The sequence below is a fragment of the Haemorhous mexicanus genome, chromosome 1, assembly GCF_027477595.1.
Source record: "Haemorhous mexicanus isolate bHaeMex1 chromosome 1, bHaeMex1.pri, whole genome shotgun sequence".
NCBI classification, from domain to species: Eukaryota; Metazoa; Chordata; class Aves; order Passeriformes; family Fringillidae; genus Haemorhous; species Haemorhous mexicanus.
The window spans coordinates 148,002,186-148,022,162 of NC_082341.1; the positions used below are offsets into that span (position 1 = coordinate 148,002,186).

The 19,977-nt window shown below is 45.0% G+C and overlaps 1 long non-coding RNA gene across 14 annotated transcripts in view; it reads left to right on the forward strand.

The window, feature by feature from the left end:
- The window catches only part of LOC132337933 (uncharacterized), a 131,086-nt gene that overhangs the window by 40,005 nt on the left and 71,104 nt on the right, over positions 1-19,977 (forward strand). For 10 of the 14 annotated variants that reach the window (XR_009489309.1, XR_009489303.1, XR_009489300.1 and 7 more), the window contains exons 3-4: positions 7,627-7,709; positions 19,430-19,510. This is a non-coding gene — a long non-coding RNA (uncharacterized LOC132337933). The remainder of the gene's footprint in view (positions 1-7,626; positions 7,710-19,429; positions 19,511-19,977) is intronic. The other 4 variants (XR_009489304.1, XR_009489314.1, XR_009489301.1 and 1 more) reach the window with 2 other exon arrangements.

A 19,977-nucleotide genomic window follows, 5' to 3' on the forward strand; every position in this document is an offset into this window, starting at 1 on the left:
ATTGCAGTGGAATGAGCTTTATCTTTTATAAGTAACTGGGAGCAAATGGGGCATCAGTTCCTCTGCTGGTGCTGCCGGGCCCCCTTTGGTGCTTCTGGACAACGAACAAAACCTCCTGTCACCTGGATAACCCAGAGCAGCCCCAGGGTGCTTGACCTCTCATGGTAGGGTCTGCACTGACAGTGAGCAGCAAAAAAAGCCATGATAGATGTACCCTGAATTTTGTGTTCTGCATGGCTCCTTGCATTGTGACTCCCCAAGTCACACACAGTCTGGCAGGTACCTGACACATCTGGGCCACCTGGGAGTGGCCCAGGAATTAGAGCTTGGCCAGGAATGATGTTTCAGTTGTAAATGTGCAGCTGTCCTTTACAGAGAGGAAAAATCGTCTCAGGTTTTCTTCAGAGCAGGTCTAATCCTGCGTAGATGTGGGGCAGCTTCAGAGTGTAAGTAGTTTAAGAGCTTTGCTGTTGGTCAGCTTGAGCATCCAGGCAGGGGGGCTGCTGGCTGCATCCCTAGGTGCTAATTAAAAGATTAACTCCATTAGCATTCAAGAGTTTTGCTGGTAAAGTAGCAAAGATTTGCTTTGAGTCAGGTCAGATCCTTGGATCAAGATGTCCTTTGGGGGCTTGGTCTGTACACAGATGCATGTTATAAATAATAATTTAAAAAATACAGAAGGCTTCTATTTGGTTGTCTGTGAGGGTTATGTACGTGGGTGTGTGTTTCAAAAGCACATAACTGATAATAAAAATCATTGATGGTCTAAGTCAGTATTAGGGATGGTTGGATGACAGTGAAAAGCAGCCCTGGCACATTGCAGGGATGTTCTTGTCATGACTAACCCCTCTCAGTCTCAACTCTGTGGAATTTTTCAGTGCCCAGCACAGACCAGCACTGAAATTGCAGGTTTGCAGAAGTTTTTAAATCTCTCCCCAGCTGGCAGCAAATTAAGGAATTGCAAGTATTTATTGGTTTAAGGATAAAATATAACCTCAAAAGCTATAAAAAAATTTGACAATGAGGCTTTTTTAAGGGAGTCTTACTTTCTTTATGGTTTTATGAGTCAAATGTGTCGAAGCTTGACAGAGGAAGAGGTTTTAATCTACAGGTGCTGTCTCTTGCTTGATGGTTTCCTGCTTCTAAAATTACTTCCAGGTTTTTTGGAATTGGGTCTGAAGCTAGTTTCAGTTTTCAGTTTGTGGGCAACCTCGCTTACCGCTTCAGCAGGCTGGATTTGTGAGGGTTGGGGGCAGCAAATGCTAGTGCTTTTAAAGATTCTTATTTTGGCTGCCAAAAGCCCATTTGCCACTTTTAAAATATTTACAGCTGAATCTTTGGATTCACATCTTCTTTTGCTTGAGGAAAGTGCTGAAGCTGGCAATGCTGAAATTTTGCTTTGATCTTTCTTCTGCTGTCTTGCATGGGGAGTTTGGGGGAGAGCGTGCCCAGGGTGAAGGCTTTTGATTCATCTGTGCTCATCCTGGACAGGCTGACTTTTGCTCATCCTGCAGCAGTGAAAGTCAACATGAGCAAAGCAAATTAAAGGTGGATGCCAGTCTTCAGTTTATGATAAAAACATCAACCACTTTTGAAGTGTGCATTTTCTCTCCTTAAGGGCTGTCCCTCCTTTGGGGCACTTGTTAATGAATGCCATTTGTTCCCAAACTTTGTGCTCTTACTGCAGGGCATGTAATTGGGGATACATTAGGCCATATTTCTGTTTATTTATATAAGTAAATAAATATTCATATATTTTTAAATATGTGGAGTAATCCTCCTAGTATGTCTTTAATGATCCTCTATTGATTGCTTTAAGACCTTGCTTGGAATTTTGTATAAACCAAAGTATCCCAGTCATTACTTTCAGAATAAAAATGTCTCTTTATGTGTGATCTTTGCTTTTCTATGAGCACCTGCATCTGCAGGTACTGACTGACTGTGCACAGTAAATACTGAGCTATCTTCTGACTTACTGTGCTCTTCAGGTTGCAAAGAATCAGTGACCTATCATGAGACATATTGTTAATGCCAGCAAGAAAGCAAGAAGTGTCTACTTGGTTTCTGAATCCTTTGTGTTGTTTTGAGGGGCTCTGTGCAGAACTGGAGGTGCTGACAGGCTGTTTTCTGGTGCTCCCAGCTGCTGGGCAGCGTTATGAGGATTAGCATTGAGGAACTCTTAGCAAAATTTGTCTCATGCCACGAAAATTTAAGGCCTCCAAAGCTGGCTGGCATCCCAGGGCTGTGAGAGGCCCTTGGAGGGGCTCTTGGTAAAGGTGGCAGGATTTACACTGTTCCCTCTGTGAATGGGACACGATCTGAAGAGTTTCTGATTAAGCTTTAATCATCTCCAAGCTGGTTTGGTTGCTTACATAGGGCAGCAGACAAAAACTGCTGAGCAGGAACAGCTGCTATGGGGCCAGTCTGCCACCATGGGAGGGCATCTACCTAATCTTTCCGTCCTGCAGTGTTTAGCCCAGTTCAGAAACACAAAATGCCATTTTGGGCAATATTTTATTCTTAGGGTGTTTCCTGAGTTAGAATCAAAGCCAGCCTCCTGGTTTTTCCCTGGCACTGTTTTGGGTATCCTGTGATTTTGCTGGCTCTACTTTTGCAGGGTACCATCACTGTGCTGCCTCCTCTTTATCTTTGCAGTGTCAAAATCAGGAGGTCAGATTAGAGACTTGGGACTCCAGCAACAGAAACAGGGCCTGAGTGTGTGCAACAAAACAAAGTCCCTGTATTTATAACAATTATTGTTACAGCTTGGGGGATGAGGCACAGCTGCATTGCAGCCCTGGTGCCTCTGGAAGGTGGATCTCTTACTATCCCAATTAGAAGTGTATCTTCAGCCCAGGCTCAGCAGCCCAGTTTGCCTGGCTGGGGGCATTCCCTGGCGACCTGAGTGATCTGGAGACCCTGCACTGCCCTGGCTTGGCCCCCTCCACAGCTTGGATGTGCCTCCTGCCACTGGCAGCATTCTTGTGGCACATGGATGTGGGATTGCCATCATCCTCCCCACTGGCACTATCTCTTGGCTTTCATTAAGCTTTTTGCACAGAGCAGCTCTTTGTGGTGGCCCCTGTGCAGTTTTATCCAGGGCTCCATTTGTATCACCATCAGGTGATTTTTGTTTGACCTTTGCCTTGCTTAAAAAATAAGTACCAAGGTACTAGGAAGAGAAGTAATTTCCCAGATAAGCACTTTTTCCCTGTTCTTCTGTAGTTCATGGGGGAGCTGGCTTACCCTGCCTGTGGATGACTAAGGAGGAAATTCTTTTTTGGTTAGGATAATGCTGACAGTTCACTGGAATTTTTTTTATCATGGGTTTATCACTTCCTCCCTACGAATTCTTATGTGCAGGGCAGGAAAAAAAAATAGTGGTGACCACAAGTTATGGAATTTGCCTTCTGTGGAAAAGATGCTGAACAGGTAAATGATGCTGTCAGGTTTGCCATGGTTTACATGGAGGATTTGCTTCATATCCAGTTATATAAACAGGCTGGATGAGAGTCATGAATATTCTAGCAGCTATCATCTTTCAGATGTGTTTTTTTAATATTAGAGTTAATTAATGCTCATATCTCTTGAATATAGGTGAGTGTAAGCCTGCTCATTTTCAGGTGGGGAGGAGGTTTGGGTTTATCACTTGTCTCTCAGAGATGGTAGGGTCAAACTTGAGTTTATGTGTAAGGGGTTTCTGGGTCACCTTGTTAATCTCCCTACCTCCCTTTTTTTGTGGAGGAGATCTGGATGTGTGTCTCTAGAGAAGGCAGATGGATTTTGGCCAGAGAGACTCTGCCTTTTGGTTAAACATGTGTGTGTTCTTGCACTGTTTGCTTCCCAGTGGTGCTCGGTGATTGCACTGTTGATCTTTCTGCAAAGGCTTGACACTGCTGCTGAAAAGCTTTGACACTGCAAAGCATTGTTTACTTATGAAAGTGTTATTATGTATGAATATCTGTTATTCATCTCTTGTGCTAAAAGTGACATTATGTCATAAAATTGCTCTTAGATTTCAGAGCTTTGAGGAAAAGCTGTTTTTTTGTCCCAGACTCTCTGTGACAGTACTGGAAAGTGCCTTACCCTTTGTATCTCTGTAGACCCCTTTTATGAATTGTGAGTGACAGCAGGAAAAGTATAAAAGAGTGCAGAGGAGCTGGTTTTGATGTTTATAAAAGGCTTTGATAAAAGATGCAGCACACAGACTTGATGTTATTTCCTATTTTTAACTTCTTAGGAGCATAAACTGCTCAGATCCAATATTTATGTAAAAAGGGAAAGAGGGGGGCTGTATTTCTTCTTTATTTTCTCCTTTATTTTTCTTTTTTAGGGCCAGGTGAATTAAAATAGAAAATTGTCTCTCTTCTATGCCCTAGTAAAATTTTCTTCCATGAAGTATCAGTAAAGCCAACTCCATGGTGTTGAATGTGTGGATGATGCTGGAGGAGACCAGCTGCAGTTTTGAAGGCTCCTGATTTGCAGGCTTGTGCCTTCACCTTCCCAGCCATGGCTGGCTCCAGTGGACCCAGCAGCCATGGTGATGTGCATGGCGATTCCCCAATAACGGGGAATGAGAGTCAGAGAAATCAAACATGGAAAAGCTGGGGCAGTTCCTCCCTTTTCTCTAAAAGTCAGATCACAGTAGAGGCATCTCTCTAATAAGTAGATTTGCTTGCCCCACAGAGATAAAAGGCTGTGTGCTGGCTGGGTAATTGCAGTTTTACTGATGAAAGTGTTTGTCATTATTTCCAGCTTTCTTGTTGCAGTCTTCTCTCCTAGTCTTGTCTGCCAGCATGGCTGGCTTGTGGTGGGCCTCTGCATGAGAACTCCTGCATATTCCCATGCAGGTAACACAGGAGGAGGCTTCATGGCACTTTCCATGTGTGTGTGCATAGGTACTTCTGGACAGAAAATACGTCTGAGGGTGGGTGTGGGCAGTGAGTGCATGCATGGCATTGGCATGGACATTTCCATGATTGGTCCTTCATCCATGCATGGGCCTTCATGCTGGAAGGTGAGTTATGAGTGTGGAAGCCTGTCCTTGAGATCCACCTGATGACAAAAGTTATCCTCTTGCTTAAAACATCACGTTTTCTATTTTATTTGGGCTAAATGCCTTGAAACACCCTCTGCAAGGAGTTCTGCTATCCCTTGGAGAACCCCAGGACAGAGCAGCTTTGCTGAGTCCCATCTTGATGCAGTGGAAGAATTCATCTTGATGGGATAGATACAGCAGCAGCTGTCAGTGGGGCTTTTGAGTTCTTCAGCAACATCCATTCATCCAAGGGGCTGTCCATAGCAGGTGCTGGTTTGAGGTAGCTGGACTTAAGCAAAGACATCTGAGGGGAGTAAGCACTTTCTGCTCTGTTGTTCATGCAGGAGCTTGCATGTGAAACCATAAAAAAAAGGGAATTACCAGCCTTGGGTGGTCATTAAAAGTCTGTTTGCTTGGGTGTTGTCTCCCAGCCTCTGCTGTCTCTCTAGAAGATTGCCAAGCTGGACACTGAGGTCTGCAGGGTGGGATGTTCATTTGGGATGTGTTGTTGTAGAGCTGTGCCTGCTTGGTAGCCTTGCATCTTGTGTGCTCCTTTGTGGTGATGAGTCCCCAGTTACATTCCAAAAGGACAACTCTGCTCACACACAATTACAGGGGATGAGGCACAGGTTTTTTTTTTTCCTTGCCTCACCCATGAAACTGTGTAACAGCATAGGTGAGCAGCTGGCTTGTTGGACTTGGCTAGCTTATATCAGTAGTGTGTCAGCTCATGCAGGTGTCTTTTCACCTTCTGACAGGCTGTTCAGTTAGGCAGAAAGTGTGGGTATGCTTAGTTCTTTTGTAAGGTATGGGAGGACTGTTTTGTTCAACTGGAGTGGACACCATGGTGAATTGGAAAAGCTGGTGCTGAGTCCAGAAGAGAGGAGTCAGGGTAGAGTTTGTTAAGCTGAAGTGACAGACCTTGTCTGCGCCCCAGCTGTGGCACTGGTGTTGGGGTGTTCTTGCCCTGCCTTGGTGCCTGCTGTTCAGCAGGTTGGGTGCTTCCATTGCATTTCCAGCAGCAATCCATATGCTCTGGAGCACAGTGGGGACCCCCCAAAACCTGGTCTCTGTGTCATTGAGCAGAGCTGTGCCAAAGTGTCTGATGAAACATGGATCTTGGCCAGCAAGAGCTGCAGTTCCTCTTCTTTTGAAAGAAGCTGGGAAAGGCTCCCCAAAACAACCAGTGGAGAAAGTGTCCAGATGAAAGATCTGGTAAGTCTCAGTGTCCCCTCTGTGGTGTTTTCAGGCTCTTCTGTAATCAGCTGTCATTTCAGGATCTGGGCATATTGGACTTCAGGGAGTATGGATTGAAACTTAAACAAACAATGATTCTTCTATAAATATTTAGCTCACACTGTTTAGGAGCTGCTGGGAGTTGGAGACAAAAAATAGTTTAAAGTTCATGACTGTCTGGAAAAGCTATCGGAGGGAGGCACTTGGTCACCAGATTGCCTGGCATGTAGGTTTTCAATAGCTAATCCTCATCTTCTCCCCCCCCTTCCCCCCCACGGGGAAGAGGATGTATTTAAGCATCCTTTGGAGAGGCATAAGGTTGCATTTTTCCATTGGTTACATGGCTGCACTGGGGACTCAAATCAAAGAGGTTTTCTTCAAGAGAAGACCTGGTATGGAGCAAATGGGTGGTACACCCTGGCTGTACTCATCTTTTCAAATTTGGACTGGTCCCAATCCATCTGAAGTTCATACATCTGCATGGGAGATAGGAGATGTGCTCCAAGTGTGTGCTTTTGTCTGGCCACCTTGATACCAGGACAGAGGTTTGTGCCTGGACCAGCTGCTGCTGAAGGAGCTGGGGTCCCTGATGGGGTTTGTGTAGACAGCATGGATCTTGGGCTGCCACATTGTTCCTGCTCTTGCAAAAACCTTGATAGTGAGGTAGACCTTTCTCTGCCAGCTTTTTTTTTTTTCTCTTAAATATGGAGATAATACACTTTTTAAAAATTGCTAAGCTCTTTAAAGAATAGAAAAGAATGAAATGTGCTGATAAGGAAGGTATTGGTAGCTGAGACAGGTAGTGGCATACAAGCTTTGAATAAGCAGGGATCTTCACCCTGCACAGGAGTCTGGGGTTACTGATTAAAAAGAAGAGAAAATAATTGATTCTTTTCTCTCTCCTTCTGCCTTGCTTTCTCTGTCTTGCTCTTCTAACACTAAGTACTTGCAGTTGAAGTAGATGATGATTGTAGGTCTCTTCCAACTATCCTAATCCTATCCTATCCTATCCTATCCTATCCTATCCTATCCTATCCTATCCTATCCCATCCCATCCCATCCCATCCCATCCCATCCCATCCCATCCCATCCCATCCCATCCCATCCCATCCCACCCCACCCCACCCCACCCCACCCCACCCCATCCCATCCCATCCCATCCCATCCCATCCCATCCCATCCCATCCCATCCCATCCCATCCCATCCCATCCCATCCCATCCCATCCCATCCCATCCCATCCCATCAATAAAACAGTAAACACAAAATGCTTTCCATGCCCTGTGAAACATTTTACAACTGTTTGCACCACCCCTGCCCCTGATTACTGCATCCCGGGTCTTTTTGTACCAGGATGATTGGTGTGCCCTGTCCTTGTTGTGAACTGCTTTGCCAGGAAGATTAATGGCAGAGGAGAAAATGTGAGGTAAGGACAGGTAAGAAAAACGTAAATTTCTCATTTGTCAGGTTGTTGAAACTACTTTTGAGGTTTGAGAGAAAATGTCAGTATTTGAGTTGGAGGTGGTGGCAAGCTTGATGGTTTTTTTCTTTCAATAGTTTCTTTTAGTGCCTTTCCTAATTTAAAAGAAGGTGTTTAAATTATTAATGTTTTAGCTCTGAAGCAGAGGGATTCCAAAGCCTTTGGCAAATATCTGCTGAAGCATCTATCTTAAAAAAGAGCTTCATATTTTTTTCTGACTCCATCTTTTACACAGAAGCTCCCCTTCTGTGAGAAGCACTGAATCCACAGAGGTGGACAAAGAACTTGATTTATATAGAAGGTAATTTTCTCCAGTGGTGTTTGGCCAGAAAACATAAAGATGATAATAATTTTATTTTTTGGCATAGCCTTTGCAGATCTCTGTGCTTTTGCCTGTGGCTGAAGCAACACTGTGCCATGGGTGAGTGCCAGCACACTGTCTGTGATGCTCAGGTACTGCCTGTGAAAGGTGGGTACCCTTATCTGTTCTTTCTGGCTGCAACATCCTGGAGATGAGAGGCAGTTGAGGCTTCAGACACTTTCACCAAAGCTGTAGTGTGAGCTCAGCCCTCCTGTTAGATTTACCACACATTTTCCTCTCTATTCCCTTTAGGTATTTGTACTGATTTTGTACCAAATCTCCTTCTTGCTACTTGAACTGAAGAATAAAGTATTATAACTCTGGCTTGGGGCAACTGTCCAAGGGATATATTGGGATACACTTGGCCTTTGAAAACAAGGACTTTAGTCTCCAGCCCTGTCAGTCCTTCTGGCTCCTGGAAGTTTTTCTTCCAAATGGTTATTTCAAACCTCAGAGAAGAAGTTTGTTTTTTTTCAGAGCTATGATTAATACCATTTTTACGCTTCATTGCAAAATGCCACACAATGAATGAGACCAGCAGGGTGGTGGTTTATGGGTGGCAGGGAAAAAACAAAAATCAAACAAACACTTTTAAATGCTGTTTTAGAAGAGTGATGTGTGTGTGCATGTTTTATAATCTGCTGTGAGCTGCGGGGTTACGTTCCTATTAAAAAGAAAAGGGGGAAAAAGGCTTAAACCTCATCTGTGGAAAGAATGTCAGAAATAGTTGAGAAACTGAATAATTACAGTCTTTTTTGTGGGTCAGTGAAAGCAAAGGATTGCTATGCAGTTGGCTTTGCAATTAAAAAGTCACAGGATGGTTGAGGCTGGAAGGGACCTGTGCAGGTGGTAGATAGCTACAGCCAGTTGCCCAGGACCATGTCCAGATGGCTTTTGCATATCTCCACAGATGGGGACTCCACAATCTTCCTGAGCAGGCTTGGGCACCCTCACAGTAAAATGAGGCATAGTGCCTGATATTTCAGCACATTGGCCATAGGTTTCTGCTCGTTACTGTTGCAGTCTGGAAAGTTTGTGGGAGTGTGCGGTGTTGGGACAGAATGTGTTGAGCGCATGGGGAATCTGGGCTGCAGCTGAACCCCATGGCTCGGGCTTGGCAGTGCTTGGCTGGCACTTGGGAGAGTTGGGCTTGACATAAGATGCCAAAAATGGTCTCTTCAGCGGTGTGCAGGGAGTCTTGCTGCCTGATGGCCGGGTCTGGGCCACTGATTTGGTTTTGAGGCTGTGCTTATACCTGAGCCTTCATCCACCTCTGCTGTCTTTTGCTTCCCTTCCCTTGACAGTGTGCCTATTCCCAGCTGGGAGTCACTTTGCCGCAGGAATCTGGGACTCATTTAGCAGCATAAAATCAGGCTAATTACACCTTTGAAGTGTTCAGCATCAGTGGTGCTGCAGCATCAGGTGCTTCCCCAGAAAACTCTGTTAGTGGCAAACCTTGGGGAAAAGAGGCCTAGAGGTTTCTTGTGGCTGTGTGCCTAATGTGTCCCCATCCTGGGGACAAAGAGGATGCTGGTGCATGTGGGAGGTCACCTAATCCCCCAGAGAGACATTTGGGTCAGCATGGATTTGCTTCCTGGTGGCTTCATGTGCATCCCTCACACATGGAAAACAAGCAAAGTCTAAGACTACACTCTGCCTCGCCTTCATCTCTAGTGTTTCCTCCTGTCTTCCATCCATGGAGAACAGTAGCCCTTGTTTGTTGCCCTGGATGCATTTTTTCCCCCTCTAAACCGTGTTCCTTTCATCCTGTTTTTGTTGCTAATAAGGGATGGGAATAGCAGCAGTGAGATGATAGCTCCCAGTGCACACTCCCGCTGTCCACAGACGTGTCCCATATAGCCCTTGTGCCAGTGACGGGTATTTTCTCATTAAAAATAGACCACAGACAATGCCACTTCCCGAGGACTGTGATTTATCATTTAATAACAAGAGGTTACTCATTTCCTTCGGAAAACTTTCTGGAAGTGTTATTTTTCTTTTCCCCCTTGCTTCCCTTTTTTTAATTTCCTTCAAAACCCTTCATTACCCATCAGAGCCACTGTGTCTGTTAAATGAAGTGTTCCCTTTTCAAGTGGAAATCATATTTATGATTTAAAGTTAATGAAAATAACAACTCTTAACCCATTGGGCATGAGCTTTTCTTTGTAAGTGCCTGCAGCCCTGAAGTCTAAGCTCAGCCGCAGGAAATAGCAACAGAGAGCTGGGTAGGTAAGACTTGAAAAACTGTGATGCTGATCCTAAATGGGGAATGGATGATTTGCTTGAGCCGACTTTAAAGAAAATTTCAAGAAACCTTAGAACTCGCACTGTCTTGAGTTGCCAGCCCTTAGCTGTGATACCTCCAAGTTCTCCTGAAGGATGGAGAGCCTGCAGAACTGCTAGGCACTCTCATACCAGGTCTGGTATTTTAGTGACTTTAACAAAGAAGTTCAGAAAGCTGTAGAGTAGTTCTTGAGGAAATCCCAACTGGTCAGTAAACAAACTTGGGAAATGTGCTGAAGATGAAGTCATTTTAAGGTGGTATTTAAGAAGGTAAAAGAAATAGTTCTGTGTTGGATCGGAAGTCATTTGCAGGGTCAGTAGCAGATCAGATGGTAGATTGCAGATGATGCAGGACATTGCAGGTACTTCAGGTCATAACATCTTCTCTTACTGTTGCCTTAATGAGCTGCAAGGGTAGTTTAAAGATACAAAAAATAAATTCAATAAAGACAAGTGCAAAACAGCACTCTTGGAAAGTGGATGCAGGTACCCAAAATGAGCAGTAACTCTCAAAATGAGCAGGTTAACTACAGAAAAGAATCTGTGAGCTGCAGTGAATCACAGGCTTGTTGTGAATTGCAGTCAGATGCTGTTAGAAGACAGGTAGATCTTGAATAGCCCAGACAAAAATGGCAAAGGTAATAATTTGTCCTGTAAAAGCCCTGTTTGAAACACAGCAGCCAGTCTCAGCCTCTCTGTTTTAAATATGAAAGCAGGCAGCTTGGGAAGATGAAGCTTCTGTTTGGCAAAATTTACTTAAAAGGAATAGCTGGAAGATTTGCATATGTTAAACCTAGGGAAAAAAGCCCAAAACCAACAGCCCACAGGTGTCAGGCTGTGGTTTGATGGTATGCTGTCTTCAGCAGTAGTTTTGGGGCTAAGTATCTCTGCTCTCCTGGTATTGACTGTGCTGCAGCTCATTGTGTGGTCAGTTGTGTAGTCACAACCTGTGTCCACACGCTGAGCTGGGAAAGGAATTTCACTCAGTATAGAAAAAGTGGAAGTGTCTCCAAATTTATTTCAAAGTATGGCCACTCAGACAGCAGATATTATGCAGGAGGAAGGAGAGGAACTGGAGATTGTGAGCACCTGGTAGAGCTGAGCCTTGAAGGGAACACAGCAGATTTGAGACATCCAGGAAGGTGGTGTGCAGAGTGCAGCACATAATGTCTTTCCATGTCTGAAGACAGGACTAGACGAAAATTGCATACAGGGAATTCCTTTTCTGGGCATGGTCTTCCAGTGCATCGTCTCTGTCATGCCTGTAGAGCGGGGTAGGCTGGTATTTCTCAGAGTGTGGGTTCCAGCTCCTGGTGGTGGTGGTGGTGAGGGAGAATGAGTGAGGCTGGAGCTGACCCAAAAAGCATTAGAAACTTCTTTGTTAGCAGCACAGCAGCCCTTCCTGGGTGGTGGGGCAAGTGATACTCATTGCTGGGAACTGCAGCCGAGTCCTGCTTGCTCTTGGCAGGGCTGTGCTGGTGTTGCCTTGGAGAGCAGCACAAAGACAAGCCAAGAGAGGGTTTAGGGCTTGGTGGCTGTTTGACTTCCCTCCTGGCCCAGCATTTCTGCAGTCCTTGCATCCAGATTTTGGCATGGGTTCTGCCCCTGTCAGTCCTGCTGAGGCTGAGTGTCTCAATGCCTCCTGTTCTGAATCCAGATTTCATTACTGCTTTGCACTTGGCTTTTTGGCTCTTGGAAGTAGTTTGGTTGACCACAAATTGGTCACTCTGTGCTGTGATGTAAGCTGATGATCTTCTCTGCTGTGGATGCTAAACCAAATATCCCTGCAGCTTCTGGGATGTTACCAGGCTGGTGTTTGCAGCTGATGGGAATGTGCTGGAGCTGTGCAAGCCTTAGTGATTCAAGCTGATACTTAGGTTTATGATGAAATGCTAAATGCCTGGTCTGTTCTGTCCAACCAGCTCTACCCCTAGGGGAAAAAAGGGGGTTTACTGCAAGAAGAAAGGATATTCCAGTATTGGTTGGTTGATAATGAGAAAACAGAGCATCAAAGCTGAAACAGTATGTGCTGGTTTTGAAATCACTGGAGGATATAGAAGTGCCTTGAAGAGGAAGATCATAGATAGACAGACCTACAGGATATGCCTGGCTGATTTTTGTAGGCTGCAGAGCTTTCCCCTGTGGTTTGCAGGGTTCCTTTGCCGTTCTGCATCTCTGTACAGCTCAAAGCACAGTGTCTTTGTCCACAGTCTTGGAGGATATAGATGTGAGCCTTGCTAGGAAGATGTAGACTTCAGTTCCAGTCTTGTTAATGCTAATATTCCCCTGAAGGAAAAAAAAAAAAAAAAAAAAAAAAAAAAAAAAAAAAAAAAAAAAGGCAGCTTAGTATGTTTGCTTGTGACATGTTTGACGTTGTTGCTGAATCTGGCTTGTGCTGATCTCGGTTCCTTAAAGAATAAAAGAAGCATGGTAATTTGTCTTAGGATGCGTACAGAGAAAGTGAAGAAGAGAACTAGTAGTTTACTAATCATTGCCTTTTGCCTTCTCCAGTCTGGTAGGCTGGGGCTTACTCTGGGAAGAAGTCAAATCCCCAGACAGTTCCATATAATATCACCAGATGAAGGGGTGGCTACCACATGAAGCTGACTGGTGGCAAGGCTGGTGTAGCAGGACTGCTGATAGTGGAGCTGCAGAGCTCTTCAGTAGAGTCAACAAAGTTGTAGTGGCATCTCAGAGATGTGTCTTTAGACATACAGAAAACCCATCTTTGGTGGTTTGGGTGATGCTGAAGGCTCTGAACTGCATTCCTGAAACCCCAGGGTGCTGTATAGGTGATTCAACAGCATCAGCTCTAAGTGAGGAAGTGGAGAGTCTAGCAACTGCTGGACTTCAGAGGACAGGGTAAAGGGTAGGACTGCAAAAACATTGGCACAAAGGATTTTTAAAATGTTTTTAAGGAAGACCAATTAATAACAACTAACTTTCTCTTTAGAAGTCCTTTTTCAAGGAACAGATCTATTATGGTAATGGCAGTGGTGAATATAATTATGTGTAAGGATGAAATCTTGGCTTTGGTGACTTCACAGACTAGTATTTCTTCATGCAAAGAGGTGTTCTTGGAAGCCAGTCTGGAAGTATAGTCATGGCAAGAGGATGTAGGTCTGAGTGGGACTTATCTGACAGCTGCAGGAAATGTTTAATGTTGTTTTTACCTTGATGCATTTGTTCCAGGGCTGTTGGTACTGCCAGGGCATTCTGAGCAGGTGGATACCAAACAGCATTTGTGACCAAGTGGGTCATCCATCCTCTGGTCAGTTTTCCTGTAAAAGCAACTCGCAGGCAGGATCAGCACCTCTCCTGGATGGTACCCGCAGAGAGCTGTGAGGCACTTTGCTGGGGTGGATGCTGGTGTGTGCAGGACTGCCAGAGCTTTGCTTTCACCTGCTCATCTCCCTGCACGCTTGTTGAGGGTGCTGAAAGCAGGGAACCTCAACAGCCACCGAATGGTGACAGAGCGCACACAGCTCTCCACCCCAGTGCTTCTTCCCCATCATTGTCCCCAGTTTTCTGTTCTCCTCCCCCAGCTCTGTGGCTGGGGGCTGCTGTGACCACAGTGAAGCTCACTCTGGCATCTTCCTCCTTCTCTCTTCTGTCCTGCCTTTCCCTCCCTCTCCAGCTGCCGGGTTGCTCTAAGCAACTTTGGCTCCTGTCCCAGGAACAATCTCTCAACACACAAAAACCAGGAAGGCTAAAATAACACTTTAAAATTGTTAAATAAATAGCAATGGAGCTCTACTTAAATGGGAAACGCAGCTTAATTTGTTAAAGGCTTTTTGTCCTCCCTTGGACAGGAATTGGCTCTGTGTGTGTATGTGTGTGTGTGTGTGTGTGTGTGTGTGTGTGTGTGTGTGTGTGAAGCATTTCTTGTAGCTTCTAAGCTGCATCTCGTGGCCCCAAGTGGGCAGAGAGGGTTATGTGAGTCTGAGTTACTAAACACTTACAGTAAAAGTGTAGTCATCCTGAACCTCAGCCAAAGAGCTGGAGGTTTTGTAAGGCTTTTTTTTTTTTTTTTTTTTTTTTTTTACGTTTTCCCTTCTCTCCCTGCAGGATGCTGCTGCGTCACTTGCATTCTTCACCCCAGCCCAGCAGTAACTCTTTCCAGACTACCAGCAGCAGTCCAGGCACTTACATCCTGCTCCATTCCCTCTCCAAGAGCTTTGTGTATAGGGCAAGTGCATCCATCCCCTTTCCTTCAGCAGAGGAGCTGCTGCCCGCTCAAACAGAGGTTCCCATCTTTCTGAAACATGAAAAACACTCATTTCTCTCTCACACCTTTTCAAAACTGGAGCAGAAGTAGTATAGCAGTTACTGCCATATGAGAGAGTGAGAATGGGAAGCTCTGGATAAGCATTTGTAAAATATCCAGGGGAAATAGATGCCGGCAAAGACTCTGCTGAGTGGGAGTGGGTGTACCAAAATGCATGTGTCAGGATGAGAAATGTATTTCTTGGGAAGGACATGGAGAACTGGCTGCTTCCCAGGACACAGCTCCTCCTGGGGCTCTTCCTGTGGGAGCTCTCTGCATTTTTTTTTTAACACATGGACTATCTCCCCAGCCCACTCTTCTGAGTAGAAACTAATCTCTGTATTGAGAGAGAGTTGTTTCTTATTAACTCTCTGAATGGGGAAAAAATAACCTCCACTCCCTGTAGTGGGAATTGCACAAGTCAAAATTTTACATTCCCTTTTCCAGACTCCAAAGTCGTTCCTGGAAGGATGAGTTGTGGGTCATAGAGGGGCTGTGCCCTCCTGCCACACCTGCTGTGAGCTGCCAGGTCTGGCTATCAGTCTGAATGCATGATGAGAGCAGAGTAAAAAGAGTAAAACTGCAGTCATGGCCTGAGCAGGGATACCCAAAATTAACATCAAAAGGAAAGGAGGGAGTTGTCCAAATACAGCCTGCAAACCTTTAATTCTGTGTGACAGTGGTATCCTGAGCCAGGTAATCTCCAGGATCAGTGTTGCTGCAGTAATGGAAGCAGCTGATGTGGGAAGATGAAGGTTTGATGGAAGGTATAATAATCTATCTTAGATGTTTTAATTTTCCCTTTTCATCCCAAACATAAGGAGCAGAATTTCCTCCACTTTGAACGGGTCTTTTTATGTTCTCTTTTTACAGTTGGGTAGAACAAAATCATGTTTCTTCAGTATATAAAATGAATCTGGCAGCCTGGTTTTGTACTTCAGCCTCCCAAAGAAACAAGCAAGCATAAAGCAAGAAGATACACTGCCTACTAAAATGTCCCAATTATTAAAAAATCCACAATAAAATCCTCTGTGAACATCCTGTTTCAATTCTGCAATAAAACTCACTGGTCAATTAACGGTGGATCTCCTGTTCCCATGGAGAAAGGCAGTTGCAGACTTAAGAGGTTGCTGTGGGAAAGGGGGAAAAAAATAAAATTAAAAAGATCCAGTCTTGGTCTTGCAAACAAAGGTTGCCTTGGATTGCAGTCACATGTTGCAGTTCAGCTGATCTCGCTCATGCCAAAAGGGGAAAGATTTCTAGTACTTGCCTGAGCCCCACTGAACTGGTTTAGGGAATTAATTAGAAGAAAATTACTCACCTTTTGTGTTTTTTCCTATCTAGTTTCCTCTTAGATTCAACTACCCTGCCTTAGCTCACTAGGTCAGGGAGTCAGGGGCAGCTGGGACAGGATACTTGGCCATTGTGTGAATTTAACAGTGATTTAAAATTACACCGCAAAAAATGTCTTCTGGCTTTTCCCAGCTAGGGAAGAAGAAGTCTCTAAGTACCCAAATCTGGGATACCACTAAGCCTTGTAAATCCTAGCCCTGGTGGCTGAGTTGCATCAGCAATTTCAGGGCAGAAGCACCTGAAAGAGCATTCTGGGGTCAATTGCAGTCCCAGGGCACATCAGATGAACTGATAAGCTTGTGTTGGTAAAAACCTCTCTGTGCATTTATCTGCATTCAGTAAATAGTTTTGGCCTGGTCAAGCTCCTTCCCTGGGGGGCACTGCCCTGTGCTAGGGGGAAATGTCCAGAAGACCCTCCTATGGCTGGACATCATGTGAGATTTCACAGAAACCACTGGTTTGGCATCACAGAGTTGATAGTGAGGTGTGCATTGCATGGATTTTTGGGGCAAAGCCAGCATAACAGGTTTATCTCTCCTCCTGGGTGGTTTACTCAGGCCTTAGGGCTCATTTCTGGTCTTTATAAGGTATATCAGGCCCCTGGGTTTCAGAGGGTCAGAAGATACTTTGACTGAAGGGTATGATCTCATAAGAGCCAAGTACTGAAAAACTTCCCAGGATTTTGTCACTTTGCCCATGTGTGTTCTGTGTCTGGCTGTGTCTAGAGAGCTGCTGGGCTGGCAGTTGCCAGGAGCACCACTGCCCAGCTCAATCCAGGCTCTTGCTTCCTTGGTGCTTTGGTACTATGCCATGTATCTTTATTGTGGTGAAAAAAAATTCTAGTGCTTGTAGATCCCTAGAACTGTTCATTTTAATAGGTTGGTGGTTATTTCCTTCTTTTTTTTTCCCCCCTAACTCTGAGGCATTATGGATTAGAGCTGCTGAATAAAAATAAAAGTGAAAAATCAAGTATGTTTATAAATTTTAATTTTCCAGTGAAAAGGCATATCTCTGCTTCTTGGGTGAGGTGGTATGAAATGCTTGCCCCATCCCAAGTTTCCTGTGCTCCCTGGTGGCCTCGAGGTCGTTGTTCCTGGCACCCCATTTCAGAGATAAAAAGCTTTGGTGTATGTTCCCTTGGGGGCAATGTGGATTTCTCCTCAAAAACCTCAGTTCTGGCGACCGGTTTTATAAATGCCTAAAAAAATGAGGCTTGTACCTTATCTCCTGAGAGATCGTTGATGGATCCATTTCTCAGAAAGATATTTTATTCAGTCCTTTAATGCCACGCCACTCCCTTCATTCAGATGCCTGGAGTCTTTTATCACGTCTCTTCTTACTCATTGCTTAGCCAGGTTGGGCATATTTAGTTCTTTTAATCTTTTCTGCACCTCAGCTGTCTTTAATCATCCTTCTTGATGTCAGAACGTTTGATGCCCACTTCTGCGGAAAACAAGCCGAGGTTATTGGGGGTTTTTTTGTTTGTTTTCGGGGTTTTTTGTTTTGTTTTGTTTGGTTTGGTTTTTTTTATTTGTTTGGGGGTTTTTTTGCGTGCGTGTGAATTGCTTGGGAAATGTCTCCAGCCGCTTGCCCAGGCTCATGCCTGGATTCCTCAAAAGCTCCCTCGAATGTTTCAGTGTGAATGCTGAGGAAAATTTCTGGCTCACCATGTATGCCACTGGACTTGGCGCCCTCTGGGATTAGTTAAAATGTTTATTTGTTGGATGTGGGCAGCAACGCATTTGCCCCCCAAGATGTTCCATGGATTGTGTTTCCAGGGGCAGATTTCTTTGGGCATCTGCAGAAGGGTGCAGGTGCTGATGGTGTTTATAGAGAACAGGTCCAGAAAGGTTTCTGTAACCTTTGTTTCCTTCCTGTACCTGCTAGCAACAGGGAGAGAAAGGTTTAATTGTTCCTATGATCTCAAAAGCAAAGCCTGATGGTAACTTTATAGGTGCCTGTCCTGAAGGTCAGGGTAATGCTTCTCTGGAATGGTGACCCCTTCCTGCTGCAGATATTGATGCCATCTTTCCTGAGTAGTTCATCTGTTTTGCACCCAAAAATAGTCATTCACAGCTTCTTTAATGAGTTTGAAGGTGAGGATTGCTGCTATCTGGTACCAGGCTGAGCACTGCATCCCTTCAGAGCAGGTTCATCAAACTCACTGTCTGAAGCTGATGTGTGGAGGTGTCCAGAATTCCCTCCACTGGATACCTCCTATTTCAGTGGGAGCTGTTTCCTAAAGCCTGACTCAATAATTTTCTTAAAATAGGCAAGTTCAGATGCTGACTGGAAGGGGTTAAGGCACTGATCTCCAGGTTTGCTGGGTCTAGCCCATTGCTGTTCAGCCAGGGGTGGCTTCCCTGACATGGACTTTGAATTACAGAGCACTTGGCAGGAGTTAAAGAAGGCCAGAAGCTGCCTTGTCCCTCCCCCACCTCCCATTAGGAGGGAATGCTTCTCATACTCTCCCAAATTTAGCAGTGCAAATGTGGTTGGGTTTAAGTAGGCTGAGCTATGAGGAGATTTTGATGGTGATAAAGGTCCCCTTCCCTCCTCTGCCTCACACTTCCATTACCAGCAGCCTGTGTGATAGAAAGCTGTTTGATATATGGCTGTGTGAATTACTGGTTGTGCCAACAAGGGCTCTGTGGCCTGAGATGGAGAGGATGGGGACCTGGATGGTGGGAGAAAACAGCCTATGAGGACCACCACCCAGCAGAGCACTGAGAACCTGAACAGCAGCCTGATGTCCACCTGGCTGTCCTGTGTGACCCTTGGGCTGTGATGAGAGGGCTCAGCAATGTCTGGAGGTCGCCATGAGGAAAAGCCTACATCCTGTCTGTGGTGACACTGGGATGCTCTGGGTCATGGAGCAGGAGTCTGCTGCCTCCATTCCTTTTCCTCACACTCTGGGCCACCAGGCTCCCTGTCACTCCTGTCTGTATTTCCTCCCATTACTCCTTAGGAGTGTTTGAGGGATTGCTCTAGAGCTGGCAGTGAACAACTCAAGAGGACCCTGACATGCATTTTCATGCCACATTGCTGGATCATTATGGGAGTCCAGCATGGGACAGGCTGTAGGGCTCCATCACTGATGTCTGAACTTTGGTGGCTGCAGAGGAATGTGCTGCTGCTTCAGCCACTTGCATGGGGCCCCATCCTTCCACCAATTTATATATTTATACATATGTGTGTATATATGATATATTTAAATAACTAATATGTATTAAATAGATATATAAATATTTAAATTTATACATAAGCTGATATTTATAAAAGCTATAATTTATATATAACTGGTTTCCATTGCAGCCTTATGTTGAAAAATTAAAGCAATTGAAGGTTTTTGGTTGGAGGGAGGGGACAAGATTGAGCTTGCTGACATTTCTTTTGTTGTAATGTTACATAGGTCTTGATTGACTGCAGAAAGGAGAAGGGAGGAGTGTGTCAAAGGAAGGTCAGATCCTGGCAGGGTTTCCTGGGAAATGAGGTGAGTGGTGATGTCTTTCAGCACTCATAAGCCTGGAGATAGAAGCCCTCCGGGTCTTCCCTGCACCCTTTGTGTGAGACCTCTTCTGTTGATCCTCCAGATTTCCTTTTGGTACAGATTTCACTGTATTTGCCTCTTCAGGGCTGATGGGAGGATTGTAAACTGCTGTTGTGCTTGGGAATCTCAGAAGGGCTGGAGACTATCTGGAATATGTTGAGGTTTGTGTATCACACAGATCTTGTTTCTGGCTGGATTTGGGCTTCACAGCAGGTGACTTGACTAGTCTGGGTTTAGAGAACTCTGCTGCAATTACCTGCTACTGATCCAGCCCCCCCCAGGCTCCTTTTAGGTTGCTGGAGGGAAATGGGTATTTTTAGAAGTGCCTGACCCTGACCTGCTGTAGGCATCTGAATGGATTGAATCATTCCCTACAATACCTGCTACTCTGCACTGTCAGCACAGCTGGG